The sequence below is a fragment of the Furipterus horrens genome, unplaced genomic scaffold (assembly GCF_987537825.1).
Source record: "Furipterus horrens unplaced genomic scaffold, mFurHor1.1.pri manual_scaffold_8, whole genome shotgun sequence".
In the NCBI taxonomy this organism is placed as follows: Eukaryota; Metazoa; Chordata; class Mammalia; order Chiroptera; family Furipteridae; genus Furipterus; species Furipterus horrens.
The window spans coordinates 59,521,453-59,537,157 of NW_028327178.1; the positions used below are offsets into that span (position 1 = coordinate 59,521,453).

At 39.1% G+C, this 15,705-nt stretch overlaps 1 pseudogene; it reads right to left on the reverse strand.

Moving 5' to 3' along the window:
• Positions 1-14,071: 14,071 nt before the first annotated feature.
• LOC150003005 (small ribosomal subunit protein uS5 pseudogene) lies at positions 14,072-14,935 on the reverse strand (annotated as a pseudogene).
• Positions 14,936-15,705: the final 770 nt, after the last annotated feature.

Genomic DNA, 15,705 nt, shown 5'->3' on the forward strand with positions numbered 1-15,705 from the left:
TGTGGGCAACCATTCCTCACAGTTTAGGGAATTGTAGCCCTGGCCTGAGCGTGACTGCTGCCAGCATTCTGGTTGTGTTTGTCTTTAAGTCTCAACAGAGGGTTGCCATGGGAATTGAATTAAAGAATGCTTATTATGCTCATTATGCTTTAGAACTTGCTCTGCTTTCTTTATCATTAATGTAACATAAACAATCTTTAGCAAGGAGTATATGAAACCTTGCACTTAGTGACAGTGTGGAGCCAAGATGTCTTATAGACCCTGACACAGACTGGTCACTGTGGCCCCTGTACTGGTACATGTAATCTGTTACCATCAAACTCCTAATAGCTATTGACAATTTATTAATTTTGACCTTGTATCTCTCACATGTATCCTCCTCAATAAAAGGCATGAGGGATGAAGGTTTAGCTGCTGATCTCCACTGGAGAGAGCAGTCACCTTCCTTCCCCCAGACATAATAAAGTGTCCTGGGTAAAAGTTTGTTCCACCATGGTCATGAAGCCTCTTCTGGACACAGCAACTTTCAACTGAGCCTAGGGTGTGTGAGGCACCTCCACCTCAGTACAGATTTATGTACCCAACATAAAAGCACCTATTATGTAAAGCAAATCTTGATGGACGTAATGGGAGAGATGAACAGAAATACAGTAGGGGATTTTAACACTCCATTGACTTCAATACATAGATTTTTCAGACAGAAAATCAACCAGACAGTGGCCTTAAATAGAACACTAGATCAATTGAATTTAATTAATATCTTTGAAGCACTACACCCTAAAACAGCAGAATATACATACTTTTCAGTGCACATAGAACATTTTCTAGGACACACCACATGTTAGAACACAAAACAAGTCTCAAAAAATTTAAGAAGATTAAAATCATATCAAGCTTCTTCTCTGACCACAATGCTACAAAACTAGAAATCAATTGCAAGAACACTGGAAAATACAGAAAGACATGGAAGCTAAAAATCATGTTATTAAATAATGAATCAGTAACAATGTAACCAAGGAAAAAGTTAAAATATACCTTGAAACAAATGAAAATGTGGGCACAACAATCCAAAATCTTTGGGACACAAGAAAAGCAATTCTAAGAGGGAGATTCATAACATTATAGGCTTAGCTCAAGAAAAAAAAGCTCAAATAATCTAAGTTTATACATAAAGGAACTTGAAAAAAACAACAAAGCCCAAGTTGAGTAGAAGGAAGGAAATAATCAAGATCAGAGCAGAATTGAATGAAATAGAGGCTAAAAGAGCAATACAAAGAGGCTGGTTATTTAAAAAGATAAAATAAATTAACGAGCATTTAACCAGACTCATCAAAAATAAAAGAGAGAAGACCCACATAAATAAAATCAGAAATGAAAGAGGAAAAATAACTGACACCTAAGAGATACAAAGGATTTTAAGAAAATATTATGAACAACTATAGGCCAACAAACTGGACAACCTGGACAAAATGAATAAATTCTTAGAAACACACAATCTTCCCAAACTAAATCAGGAATAATTAGAGAATCTGAATAGACAGATTACACCTAGTGAAACTGAAACAGTAATTTAAAAAAAAATTTTTTTAAACCTCCGCCAAAACAAAAACCCTGCACTAGATGGTCTCACAGGTGAATTCTACCAAAAATTATGAAAAAAACTAACATCCCTCTTTCTCAAACTATTTCACAAAATTCAAAATGTGGGAATGTTCCCAAACTCATTTTATAAGGTCAGCATTATTCTAATTCCAAAACCAGATAAAGACACTACAAGAAAAGAAAATTATAGGTCAATATCCCTGATGAGCATAGATGCTAAAATGTTTAGCAAAATATTAGGAATCCAAATACAGCAATACATCATAAATATCATAAACATAACTAAGTTGCATTTCTCCAGTAAATGCAAGATTGGAACAGAATTCAAAAATCAATAAGTAATTAATCACCATGTAAACAAAATGAAAGGTAAAACAACATGACCATATCAATAGATGCAAAAAAAAATTTTTTATAAAATCCAGCAGTCATTCATTTTTTAAAGTATATTTTATTGATTATGCTCTTGCAGTTGTCCTAATTTTTATCCCTTTGTCTTCCTCTCCTGGGTGCACCCCTTCCCTCCAGCACTCTCCCCCAGTCTTTTCATTTATGTCCATGGGTTGTGCATGTAAGTTCTTTGGCTTCTCCATTTCCTGTACTATTCTTAACATTTCCCTGTCTATTTTGTAGCTACCAATTATGCTTCTTAATAACTATATTTTTTCTCATTCTCTCCCTATCGTCTTCCTGCTGATAAACCTCCACATGATCTCCACATCTATGATTCTGTTCCTGTTCTAGTTGCTTAGTTTGTTTTTGTTTTTTAGATTCAGTTGTTGATAGCTCTGAGTTTGTTGTCATTTTAATGTTCATAGTTTTGATCTTCTTTTTTTTAAATAAGTCCCTTTAACACTTCATATAATAATGGCTTGGTGATGATTAACTCTTTTAGCTTTACCTTGTCTGGGAAGCACTTTATCTGCTTTTCCATTCTAAATGATAGCTTTGCTGGATAGAGTAGACTTGGTTGTTGGTCCTTGCTTTTCATCACTTTGAATACTTCTTGCCAGTCCCTTCTAGCCTGCAAAGTTTCTTTTGAAAAATACATTGAAAGTCCTGTGGGAACTCCTTTGTAGGTAACTTTCTGCTTTTAAGATTCTCTCTTTATCTTTAATTTAATTTAATTATGATATGTCTTGGTGTGGTCTTGTTTTGGACTCTGTGCTTCCTGGACTTGTATGTCTATTTCCTTCACCAAATTAGGGACATTTTCTTTCATTATTTTTTCAAATAAGTTTTCAATTTCTTGCTCTTCCTCCTCTCCTTCTGGCATCCCTATGATTTGGATGTTGAGACTTCTGGAGATGTCCCTGAGTCTTCCTGTTTTCTCCTTGTTTTTCAAAATTATTGTTTCTTCATTTTGTTCTTGTTGGCTATTTATTTCTTCCTTATGTTCCACATCATTGATTTGAACTCTGGCTTCCTTCCCTTCACTGTTGGTTCCCTGCGGATTTTTTTTTTAATTTCACTTAGTGTAGCCTTCATTTCTTCCCTTATGTTTTTGCTACACTCGATGAGTTCTCTAAGAATCTTTATTACCTGTGTTTTGTACTCTGCATATAATTGGTTGGCTATTTCTGTTTCATTTAGTTCTTTTTCTGGAGCTTTGCTCTGTTCTTTCATTTGAGCCATATTTATTTGTCTCCTCAATTTGACAGCCTCTCTGTATTTGTTTCTGTGTATTAGGTAATGCTGCTTTGACTCCCTGTCCTTAGCACACTTGTTAAGTTGTATGGGGCAGAGCCTTAGATATTCACCAGGGCAGGAGAACTCACTCACTGCTTGTGGCTCTCTATGTGGGAGAGATGGGACAATGTAGCTCTCTGGCTGCTGTTGGCTTGCTCAGCACTTGCCCCATTTCAAGTCACTTCATCCACTTCCCATATGTGTCTGGCGCCCCTTTAGGTGTTGCCCTGATGGTGGGTCCCAGCGTGGGTGGGTTCGCATATGTTCTAGGACCACACAGACCTTTAGATAGTCTCCTGAGAGACTGGCAGTTTCTGCTGCCACCCCCAAACCTCACTGGACTTTTACAGCCAGAAGTTATGAGGATTACATTTCCTGAAGCTGGAACCGTGGACTGTGTGGTCTAAACTGGGGCTGGGATTGCTGGCTCTCCAGGCATCCCTCCCATTTTTTATCTACCATGTGTGAATATGATACCACCTATTCCACTGGCCACCACAGCACTGCCACACTGCATCCTCTCCACCCTGACTCATTGTCTCCATCCCCTCTACCTATTTGGATGAAAATGGCTTCTTTAAACCCTTGGTTGTTGGAATACTATACAGTTTGATTTTTTGGAAGTTCTGAGTGTTTTTTGACTTGAGGTTAGTTGTGATCCTGCTTATGGTTATGCAAGGAGCCAAAGCATGTCTACAAGTGCCTCCATCTTGACCAGAAGTCCCAGCAGTCATTTAATAAAAAAACTCTGAACAAATTGGGAATACAGGAAACATACCTAAACATAAAAAAGGTCTTATATGACAAACCCACTGCCAGCATCATATTCAACATGCAAAAACTGCAATAATTACCCTTAAGATTGGGAACAAGATATGGATTTCTGCTTTCACCTCTCTTATTCAACATAGTACTGGAAATCTTAGCCATAGCAATCAGACAATAAGAAGTAATAAAAGGGGAGACTTCCGGCCAAGATGGAGGCATAGACAGACACGCTGCATCTCCCTCCACAACTAAGAAGGAATACAAGTACCTCAAAACTAGAAACAACCAGAAGTTCCAGAAAATAAGACTGCATGGAGGTCCAGAAAACAAAGATATAAAGAAGAAATACTCAGCCAGACAGGTAGGAGGGGCAGAGCTGGGGCAGAGAGGACACGATGTGGTGGCGGCAGTGGCAGCCACAGCAGCAGGAGCAGCAGTCCAGCAGAAAGCACAGTCACACATTTTTAAAAGTCAGGAGGGACACCTGGGGAGTGTTTCCAGCTCCTCACTGGACATCGCAGCTCACGGTCCCAGCACTGAGGAAAATCAAGCCTCATTGCTTCTGACTGTGCAGACCGGTGGGGGTTGGGGTGCAGGCAGAAACTGCCAGCTTCTCAGCAGAGTCCGCTTGTGTAAAGGGCCCCCATGGTCCTAGAACATCCACGGACCCATCCACTGTGGGAACGATGGCCAGGGCAGCAGCTAGAGCAGCGCCAGTCCAGTGCAGAAGTGGGAGAGGTGCTGGAAAAGGGGCAAATGCTGGGCAAGCAGCATTGTTCCCTCTCGGACACCTCCCCCACATATAGCACCACAATGTGGTGAAACAGGTCATCCTATATGACAAATACCTAAGGCTCCACCCCTTACAACATAACAGGAGTGACAGCTCTACCTGGGATGCAGAGGCAAACAAACAAAAAAGCCTGTCAGAATGAGGAGATAGATAAATATGGCCCAAAAGAGGGAATGGGTCAAGGTTCCAGTGGGAGAACTAAGCGACAAGGAGAGAGCCAACTTAACAGGTGAGGAGATAGACAACCTAACAGATGCAGAATTCAAAACACTGGTGATAAAGGTGCTCGCAGGCTTGACAGATATGCTCAAGTATGGCAAATGCATAAGAGAAGAAGTGAAGGCTATGCTAAGTAAAACAAAGGGAAATCCACACAAAACCAATGGTGAATGGGAAGGAAACCGGGGTTCAAATCAATGATTTAGAACATGAGGGAGAAAAAAACAGTCAACCAGTGCAGAATGAGGAAACAAGAATTGAAAAAAAATGAGAAAAACTTCCCAAATTTTGCAAAGAAGATGAACATACAGATCTGGGAAGCACGGAGGCTTCAGGGCGAGCTGGACCCAGAGGGGACCACACTAAGACACATCATGATTGAGATGCCAAAGGTGAAAGTAAGACAGAGTCCTGGGGGCAGCAAGAGAGAGGCAGAGAGTTGCCTACAGGGGGTGCCTATAGGACTCTCAACTGATTTCTCAGAGGACACTTTGCAGGCAGGAAGGGACTGGCAAACAGTATTCAATGTGATGAAAAGCAATCTACAACCAAGATTACTCTATCCAGCAAAGCTATAATCTGGAATGGAAGGGCAGATGAAGTTCTTCCTAGGCAAGGTGAAGCTAAAGGAGTTCAACATCACCAAGCCATTATTATATGAAATGTCAAAGGGACTTACTTAAGAAAAAGAAGATCAAAACTATGAACACTAAAATGACAACAAACTCACAACTATCAACAACTGAACCTAAAATATATAAACAAAATGAAACTAAGCAAACCAGAATAGGAACAGAATCACAGGTATGGGAATCATTTGGAGGGTTATCAGCTGGGAGATGGGATGCGTATAAATGGGGAAATGGTGCAGAGATTAAGAAGCATAATCGGTTGGTACAAAATAGACAGGGGAGTGTTAAGAATAATATAGGAAAGGGTGAAGCCAAGGAACTTATATGCACAGCCCATGGACATGAACTAAGAGGGATGGCACTGCTGGAGGAAAGGGGGCTACTGGGCAGAGGGGAGCAAAGGGGAAAAAAATTGAAAGTACTGTAACAATATAATCAATAAAATATACTTTTAAAAAAAGAAGAAGTAATAAAAGGCATCCAAATTGGAAAGAAAAAAGTAAAACTGTCATTCTTTGCAGATGACATAATACTGTACATAGAGAACCCTTAATATTCCACCAAGAAACCACTAGAATTGATAACTGAATTCAGAATAGTAGCAGGGTACAAATTTGATATCCACAAATTAGTCTCATTTTGATATGCCAATAATAAACTATCAGAAAGAAAAATTAAGAAAACAACTCCATTCACAAGTGCTTCAAAAAGAATTTAAAAATAGGGATAAATCCAACCAAGGATGTAAAAGACTTGTACTCAGAAAAGTATAAGACATTGAAGAAAGAAATTGAAGATACAAATAAGTAGAAGCACATACAGTGCTCATGGATAGAAAAAATTAACATTATTAAAATGTCCATGTTATCCAAAGCAATCTATAGATTCAATGCAATTTCTATCAAGAGTCCAATGATGTACTTCACAGAACTGGAACAAATATTTCAAAAATTTATATGGACCCACAAAGGCCCTGAATAGTAACAGTGATCCTGTGAAAGAAGAAGAAAGTTGGAGGAATCAGGCTGCCTAATATCAAACTATACTATAGGCCATAGTAATATAAATGGCAAAGTATTGGCATAAAAACAGACACATAAATCAATGAAACAGAACAGGGAGCCCAGAAATAAACCCATACCTTTATAGTAAATTAATATTTGACCAAGGAAGCAAGCAGATACAATGGGCTAAAGATAGTTTAATCAATAAGTGCCGTTGGGAAAATTAAACAGATACATGCAAAAAATATGGAAGTAGACTATCTTCTTATATCACACTTAAGAATAAATTAGAAATGAGTTATAGACTTAAATATTAAACCCCAAAACATAAAAATACTAGAAGAAAACATAGGCAGTAAAATCTTGGACATTACTCATAGCAATATTTTACCTGATAAATCTCCTGTATCGCTGAGGCCTGAAAGGTGAACCAGGGGGCATATTCCTGGACACACCCTCAGAAGGGAAAAGCGCCAAGAGCTCTTATGTAAGCATCCCCAAACAAGACTGTACCAATCTTGAATGCTATAATAGGGAAAGGTGGCTCCATGTACTCTGGGAATCTGGCCAATTCCCAGGGCCCAAGGACCCACAAGGTATTTCTTGTCATGCAGAGAGCAATTATCTTCATATAATTATTGTTAGTAAGACCTATATAAGCTAGGGAGTGGGGATCAGTCCTCTGAAGCCTCACCCATGGAGTGGATGCACTGCCTGGAACCCATCAACACCACTCCCAGCAAGGCTCCAGAGGACCACCACCACCCTGGGGCTTCCCAGCGTGTAGCTCTTTGACTCCAGATGTTGACAGCTTGGTTGGTGATGTATTACTCCTAAAATTCCCTTCTGCCTTACTTTTGATTTACACTCTTCCCCTAATAAAGCATTTTTTCTTTATCATCATCCAGAGTGTCTCCTTTCATTTTTGAATCCCTTTCTGTAGTGCTGCTCACTACATCTCCTCAGGCAAGGGGAACAAAAGAAAAAATAAATATATGGGGCTACATCAAACTAAAGTTTTTGCACAGGAAAGGAAACCATCAACAAATAAAAACAACCCACTGAAAGGTAGAACTTATTAACTGATACATCTGATAAGGCATCAACATCCAAAATGTATAAAGAGCTTTAAAAAATCAACATCAAAAAAAAAAAAAAAAAAGAACCCAATTTAAAATGGGCAAAGGATATGAATAGACACTTCTCCTAAGGGGACATACAAGTGGCCAATAGACATATTAAAAGATGCTCGTATCTTCCAGTCATGATGGAGACATGGGTAAACATGGCTTGCCTCCTCAAATAACCACAGCACAAATTACAACCAAACTACAAAATAACTATCACCCAAAATCATCAGTAAATCAAGCTATATGGAAGCCCAATAAATAAGGAATTAAAGAAGTCACATTCATAAAGATGGGTAGGAGAGGCAGAGATACAGAACAGGTGGTCCCACATAAGGTGTGGTGGCTAAAAATCAGGAGGAATACTTCAGGAGCAGGGGATCCCAGCCCCACACCTGACCACTCAACAGAGGGTTCTAGTGCCAGAAATAGAAGTCCCCATAACTTCTGGCATAAAAACCAGTGAGGGTTGGGGCAGTGGAAGAAACTGCAAGATTCTCAGGTGTCTCCTTTTTAAGGGCCCATAACAAACAGGATTTACACACCCGCTTCCTCTGGTCACCACCACTGGGGCAACAACTGGAAGAGCACCAGTAGCACATGGGGAGAAGCTAAAAGGTCTGGCATGAGGGTGAGTACCAGAGGACAGCTTCCTCCTAGACAAAACTCCAGAGGCCAGGAGCTGCAATTGTCTCTTCTGAGCCCTCCCTAACAAAAAGCCACAGAGCAACAACACCATATCTGCGACCTCATTAACATGGTTCCCACGGGTTTGCCTGCCCTGGTAATTACCTAAGGCTCTGCCCAATCAACCTTATGGGTGTGCTTTTCAACAATAGGTCGTACTACTAAGACAGAGAGTCAAAGTAGCTCTATCTAATACTTAGAAGTAAAGACAAAGAGGCTGCCAAAATGAGGAGACAAAATATGGCCCAAATGGAAGAACAGAACAAAACTCCAGGAAAGAACTAAACAAAATGGAGATAAGCAATCATCAGATGCACAGTTCAAAGCACTGGTTATTGGTATGTTCAAGGAACTCACTGGTTACATGCATGAAAAAGACCCAAGCAGAAATGAATGTTACACTAAGTGAAATAAATAAAAATGTACAGGGAATCATCAGTAGAGTGGATGAAGCCAAGAATTAAAACAATGATTTGGAATATAAGGAAATGAAAACATTCAATCAAAACAGCAAGAAGAAAAAATAATCCAAAACATGAGGATAGGGTAAGAAGCTACTGGGACAACATCAAAAGTACCAACATTCGAACTATAAGAGTGCTGGAAGGAGAAGAGGAAGAGCAAGAAACTGAAAACTTACTTGAAAAAATAATGAAATAAAACTTCCCTAATTTGGTGAAGGAAATAGACATACAAGTCCAGAAAGCACAGAGAGTCACAAACAAGATGAACACAAAGAGGACCAAGACATATTATAATTAAAATGCCAAAGGTAAAAGATATAGAGAAAACCTTAAAAGCAGAAATGGAAAAGCAGAGAGTTACCTATAAAGGAGTTCTCATAAAACTGTCAGCTGCTTCTCAAAAGGAACTTTGCAGGCTAAAAGAGACTAGCAAGAAGTATTCAATGTGATGAAAAGCAAGGACCTACAACCAAGATTACCCTGTCCAGCAAAGCTATCATTTATAATAGAAGGGCAGTTACAGTGCTTTCCAGACAAGGTAAAAGCTACAGGAGTTCATCATCACCAAGCCATTATTATATGAAGTGCTAAAGGGACTTATTTAAGAAAAAGAAGACCAAAATGATGAACACTAAAATGGGAATAAATTCATAACTATCAACAATTGAATCTAAAAAACAAACTAAGTAAACAAGCAAAACAAAAACAATCATAGATGTGGAGATCATTTAGAGAGTTATCAGTTGGGAGGGGTAAGGGGAAGAATTGGGGAAAAGGCACAGGGATTAAGAAGTACCAATAGATAGGTACAGAATAGACAGGGGGTGTGAAGAACAGTATAGGAAATGGAGTAGACAAAGAACGTATATGCATGACCCAGGGACATGAACTGAAGGCAGATGCCAGAGAGAATAGGAGGTGTGAGTGGAGGGTGGCAAAGGGGGGAAATTGAGACAACTGTAACAGCATAAGCAATAAAATATACTTTAAAAAGATGCTCCACATCACTAATCATCAGAAAAATGCAAATTAAAACCACAGTGAGATTCCACCTCACACCAATCAGAATAGCCATCATCAATAAATCAATAAACAACAAGTCCTGGTGAGGATGTGGAGAAAGGAGATCCCTTTTGCACAGTTGGTGGGAATGCAGATTGGTGCAGTCACTGTGAAAAGCAGTATGGAGATACCTAAAAAATTTAAAATGGATCTGCGTTTTGACCCAGTGATCCCACTTCTGGAAATATATCCAAAGAAATCCAAAACAGTAATTAGAAAGAACATAAGCACCCCCTATGTTTATTGCAGCATTATTTACAATAGCCAAGATATGGAAGCAGCCCAAGTGTCCCTCAGCGATGAGCAGATAAAACAACTATGGGACATTAACACAATGAAATATACTTGGTCATAAAAAAAGAAGTAAATTTTACCCTTTGTGGCAGTATGGATGGACCTGGAGCTGGGGAACATTATGCTAAGTGAAATAAGCAAGTCAGAGAAAGACAAATACCATATGATTTTACTCATATGTGGAATATAATAAACAAACTGAACTAACAAGAAAAATAGAGACAGATTCAGCAGATGACAGCTATGGCGGGGGAGGTGAGATGAGAGGGTGGAGGGATTGAACAAAAAGGAAAAATGAATTGTGGACTTGGAGAACAAAGTGGAAGAGGACTATTATAAAGGGACTAAATGATAATGGAAAAAATACAATAAAAAATAACAATAATAATTAAAAGAAAAATTTAAAGCAATATAGCCAAGCATGACTCCTTCCTCCCCTGTACAAACTGTAATTTCACATTTCCAAGTAACCTTAGTTGATATGGGAGCTCTTCTTTGCAGAAGAATTCTACTTATAAGTGTAAAAACAGTGGCAGAAGTTTAAAATCACTATTGAAAGAACTGATGTGGGTAAAAATCATCAAGGATTTCAAAGCCCTGGGGTGACAGTCACAGGCTTCTAATTTCTTGCCCCACAGGGGAAAAACCACAAAGGAAGAATGTACCTTACAAGGAAGGGCCCACTGGCTAAACTTATCATTAAAAGTGGAACAGCCAAACATTCTGTGCTTCTTGACATGATGTAGTATGAAGTACCTAGCACCACCTATGAAATGCTCTTGTCAAAAATGTTTTAATTACATCTAATACATATACTTCAAGTGTAACTTTAAGTTTATAGGAAACAGGAAATGGAGAAACAAATAATCCAATGCACAGGAAGTGAACAAATCAATCCAGAAGAAGGGACAGTCCAAAATAACTTACCCAGAATCTTCAACAGATTGATGGTATGGGAAAAACTACAGTGAGGGGAGCAGAGTGACTTTTCTGCATCAAAGAAAAGAGAAAGGAGATGCAAAAAAAAAAAAAAAAAAAAAAAAAAATTTAAGATGGGCCCTGTTTAGATCCTGATTTGAACAAATCCTATTTTTGAGACAATAGAGAAACTTGAATATAAAGTGAGTATGAGGTAATATTGAAGAATTTACTAATTTCATTTGGTGTGATAATGGTGCTACAGTTATGTAAGAAAATGTCTTGTTTTTCAAAGATGAACATTGAAGTATTTTAAATAAAATAAATATTATGTAATTTACTTTAAAATACTTCACACAAAAAGTTTTATCAGTAAGTAAAATAAATACAAGAAAATTTTCATAGTAGCTAAATCTAGGTGATGGTGCATGCCAGTCCTGGCCTTGCTGGTCCTCAGATCTGTTTCTTGCTCATCCTGCACTTGTCCTTGGAATCACAGGCTACTGTTCTCAGGCTCTCTTGCCCTCTGGTTAATTTCAGCCAATGGTAAACACTGTAATAATACCATACGGTGATAAGATGGGAGAAACTAGGGTATCTTTCTTAGCCAGCATGCTCTATCCTCCCATGTGCCTCAGGCAGTGTTTCTGGTGACAGCTCCATCCCTTCCATATCTGTAACTACTACTCAGGCCTGTGATTCTAGGCTCTGCCTGGGCTCTGAACATATGGGAAGGGGTGCATTATAATTATGGTGTAATAGAGAATAAATATGGTCTTTGTCTATGGTCCTGAAACAGAACTCCTAAAACCTTTGTAATCCTCCAGAATATCATACCTAAATTTATGTTAAAGAGATGACTTGGGATGGGCCCTTTTACAGTTTCAAAGAAGGGGCTGATCATGGCACAAAGCCCAAAGTACCTGATTAGAGAATTGAAACTTTCAACCCCATTCCCATACTTACAGGGAGCAGAGAGGGACCAAAGACTGAGGGATCAAAGACATGGCCAGAGGCAAAATAAGCCCCCCAAACAACTCTGTATATCCAAAGTTCAGCCAGCTCCTTGACTGGTGAACACATCAATATATGAAGTGAGTGATGTGCACAGACTCTCCAGAGAGAGGGTATAGAAGCTCTGCATCCAAGACCTTTCCAAAATTCTCCCTCTACATCCATTTGGCTATTCCTGAGTTGTATCCTTTTTATAATAAATCTGTAATCATAAGTATAACACTTTCAGAAAATTCTGCAAGAATTATTGAACCTGAGGGGGACCAAGGAAACTCCTGAATGTATAGCCAGTATGTCAGAAGTGTGGATGACCCCAAGGCATGCAGCTGGCATCTGAAGTGGGGATAGTCTTGTAGAAGACTTAGCCCTTAATCTGAGATGTCTAATTTAACCAGGGTAGTTAGTGTCAGAATTGAACTGAATGGCAGGAATCAACTTGGAGTGGAAATAGGATATTAAGTGACACTTATTCCTGGAGTAGGTGGCTTCACAGGTAAATATTACCAAATATTAAAAGAAGAATTAACACCCTTCTCAAACTATTTCAAAAAATTCAAAAGGAGAAATGACTCCAAAGTTCATTTTATGAGGCCAGCATTATCTTAATTCCAAAACCAGATAAAGATACTACAAAGAAAGAAAATTATAAGCCAATATCCCTGATAAACTTAGATGCAAAAATATTTAACAAAATATTAGTAAACTATATTCAGTGATACATTAAAAAGATCATATGTCATGATCAATTGGGACTTATTCCTGGGATGCAAGATTGGTTCAATATCCACAAGTCAATTAATGTGACATATCACATAAACAAAATGAAGAATAAAGTCATATGATCATATCAATAGATGCAAAAAAAATTGACAAAATACTTCAATAAAGGAGGTAGCCCTGGCTGGTGTGGCTCAGTGGACTGAGTGCCAACCTGTGAAACAAAAGCTTACCAATTTGATTTCCTGTCAGGGCACATGCCTGGGTTTCAGACTGAGTCCCTGGTTGAGGGCATGCAGGAGGCAACCAATTGATGTATCTCTCGCACATCAGTGTTTCTCTCCCTCTATTTCTCCCTCCCTTCCCCTCTCTCTAAAAATAAATAAATAAAATCTTTTTTTAAAAAAGGAGGTAAAAGACCTGTACTCAGAAAATTATAAGACACTGAAGAAACAAATTGAAGATACAAGTAAATGGAAATACATACCGTGCTTATGGATAGAAAGAATTAAACATCATTAAAATGTTCATTTTACCCAAAGCAATACATAGGTTCAATACAATTCTAATCAAAATACCAATGATGTTTTTCACCAAAGTAGAACAATCCAAAAATTTATATAGAGCCACAAAAGACCCCAAGTAGGCACAGCAAGCTTGGGAAAAAAGAACAAAAGTTGAGGTATCACACTACCTGATATAAAAATATACTACAGGGGGGAACAATTTTTTAAAAGCATGGTGCTGGCATATAAAAAGACACATAAATCAAAGGAACAGAACAGAGAGCTCAGGAATAAACCCACACCTGTATGGTCAGTTAATATATGACAAAGGACACAAGGACATACAATACGGTAAAGACAGTCTCTTCAACAAATGGTTTTGAGAAATTGGACATATATATACAAAAGAATGAAACAACCAAATGTCTATGCCATATACAAGAATAAACTCAAAATGGATTAAAACTCTTAAATGTAAGACTCAACCCATAAAATTCATAGAAAAAACATAGGCAGTAAATGCTCTGACATTTCTCCTAGCAATATATATATATATATATATTTTTTAACAGGCTTAATTCGCTTTATTTTCCTTGTACAGAATTATCTGATGACCACAGCTGAAGCCTGGATCCTCTGCACAGAAACTCTGGTGTGGGTCTTTACAAGATGAACAGTGAATTCCTGATAGGGAGACTTGGTGAACACAGTCTCTTTCCAGAGGTCTGGGGTGAGATAGCTGTAAGTCTTAGAGATGGCATCAAAGGTGGCCTTGGCAAAGTTGCCCAGGGTGGCAGTGCAGCCCCTGGCTGAGGTATAGCAGTCATCGATACCAGCCATCATCAACAGCTTCTTGGGCACAGGGGCTGAGACAATACCAGTGCCGCTGGGGGCAGGAATGAGGCACACCAGCACAGAGCCACAGCACCCAGTCACCCTGCAAGGGACGTGTGGGGCTTGCCAATCTTGTTCCTCGAGTGGCCTTGCCGCACAGGGACAATAGAGAGCTTGGCCAGGATGATGGTCCCACAGATGGCAGTGGCTACTTCCTTTGAGCACTTAACAACCAGACCAACATGTCCATTGTAGTCCCCAATGGTGACAAATGCCTTGAACCAGGTGCTCTGAACTGCACATGTCTGATTTTGCACAGGCATAATCTTCAAAACCTCGTCCTTAAGGGATACCCCCAAGAAAAAGTCAATGATCTCAGATTACTTGATGGGCAGAGAAAAAAGATCTCCTCCAGGGACTTGATTTTCATGTCCTTGACCAGGTGGCCCAGCTTGGTGACAGGGATCCACTCCTTGTCCTCGGCCTCGACCTTGGCCCCGGATGCCGCTGCCAAAGCCTCCTCAGAAGCCGCCAGAGCCTCCCATTCTGGGGCCTCCAGGTCTTCCTGCAGCACCGGCGTCATCCACCATTTGGTGTTCCCTGGAGGGAAAAAAAAAAAAAAAAAAAAGAGCAAAGAGCTCGCGAAAGGAGTTTTTATATAGCACCAAGTGCCGCGAGAACTACACTGCACCGCCCTGATCCCGAGTGCTCTCCTAGCAATATTTTTGGTGATACATCTCCTTGAGCAAGAAAAACATAAGAAAAAAAAGTAAACAAATGGGACTACAACAAACTAAAAAGGTTTTGCACAGCAAAGGAACTCATCAACAAAATTAAAATACAACCCATTGATTGGGGAAATATCTTCACCAAAAAATACATCTGATAAGAGGTTAATATACAAAATTTATAAAGAACCCATACAACTCAACACCAAAAACAAACAATCCAATTAAAAATGGACAATCTATTTTGGCTGATATAAGTATTGCTACCCCAGGTTTCTTCTCATGTCCATTTGCTTAGAATATATTTTTGGACCCATTCACTTTCAACCTGTGTAGATGTTCTGTTCTGAGGTTTGTCTCTTGTAGATAGCATATATGCAGGTTGTGTTTTCTTTTCCATTCAGCTACCCTATGTCTTTGGATTGGAGCAGTTTATCCATTTACATTTAAATTTATTATTGATGGGTACCTATTCATTGTCATTTCTCCATATCTGTGTTTCTCTCCTCACCCCTCTCTCCCTGTCTCCCTCTTTCCCTCTCTCTCTATTTCTCCTCCATTTTATAGCAGTCACTTGACCATCTCTTGCACTGCTGGCTTGGTGGAGATGTACTGTTTTAGCCTTCTTTTGTCAGTGAAACTCTTTA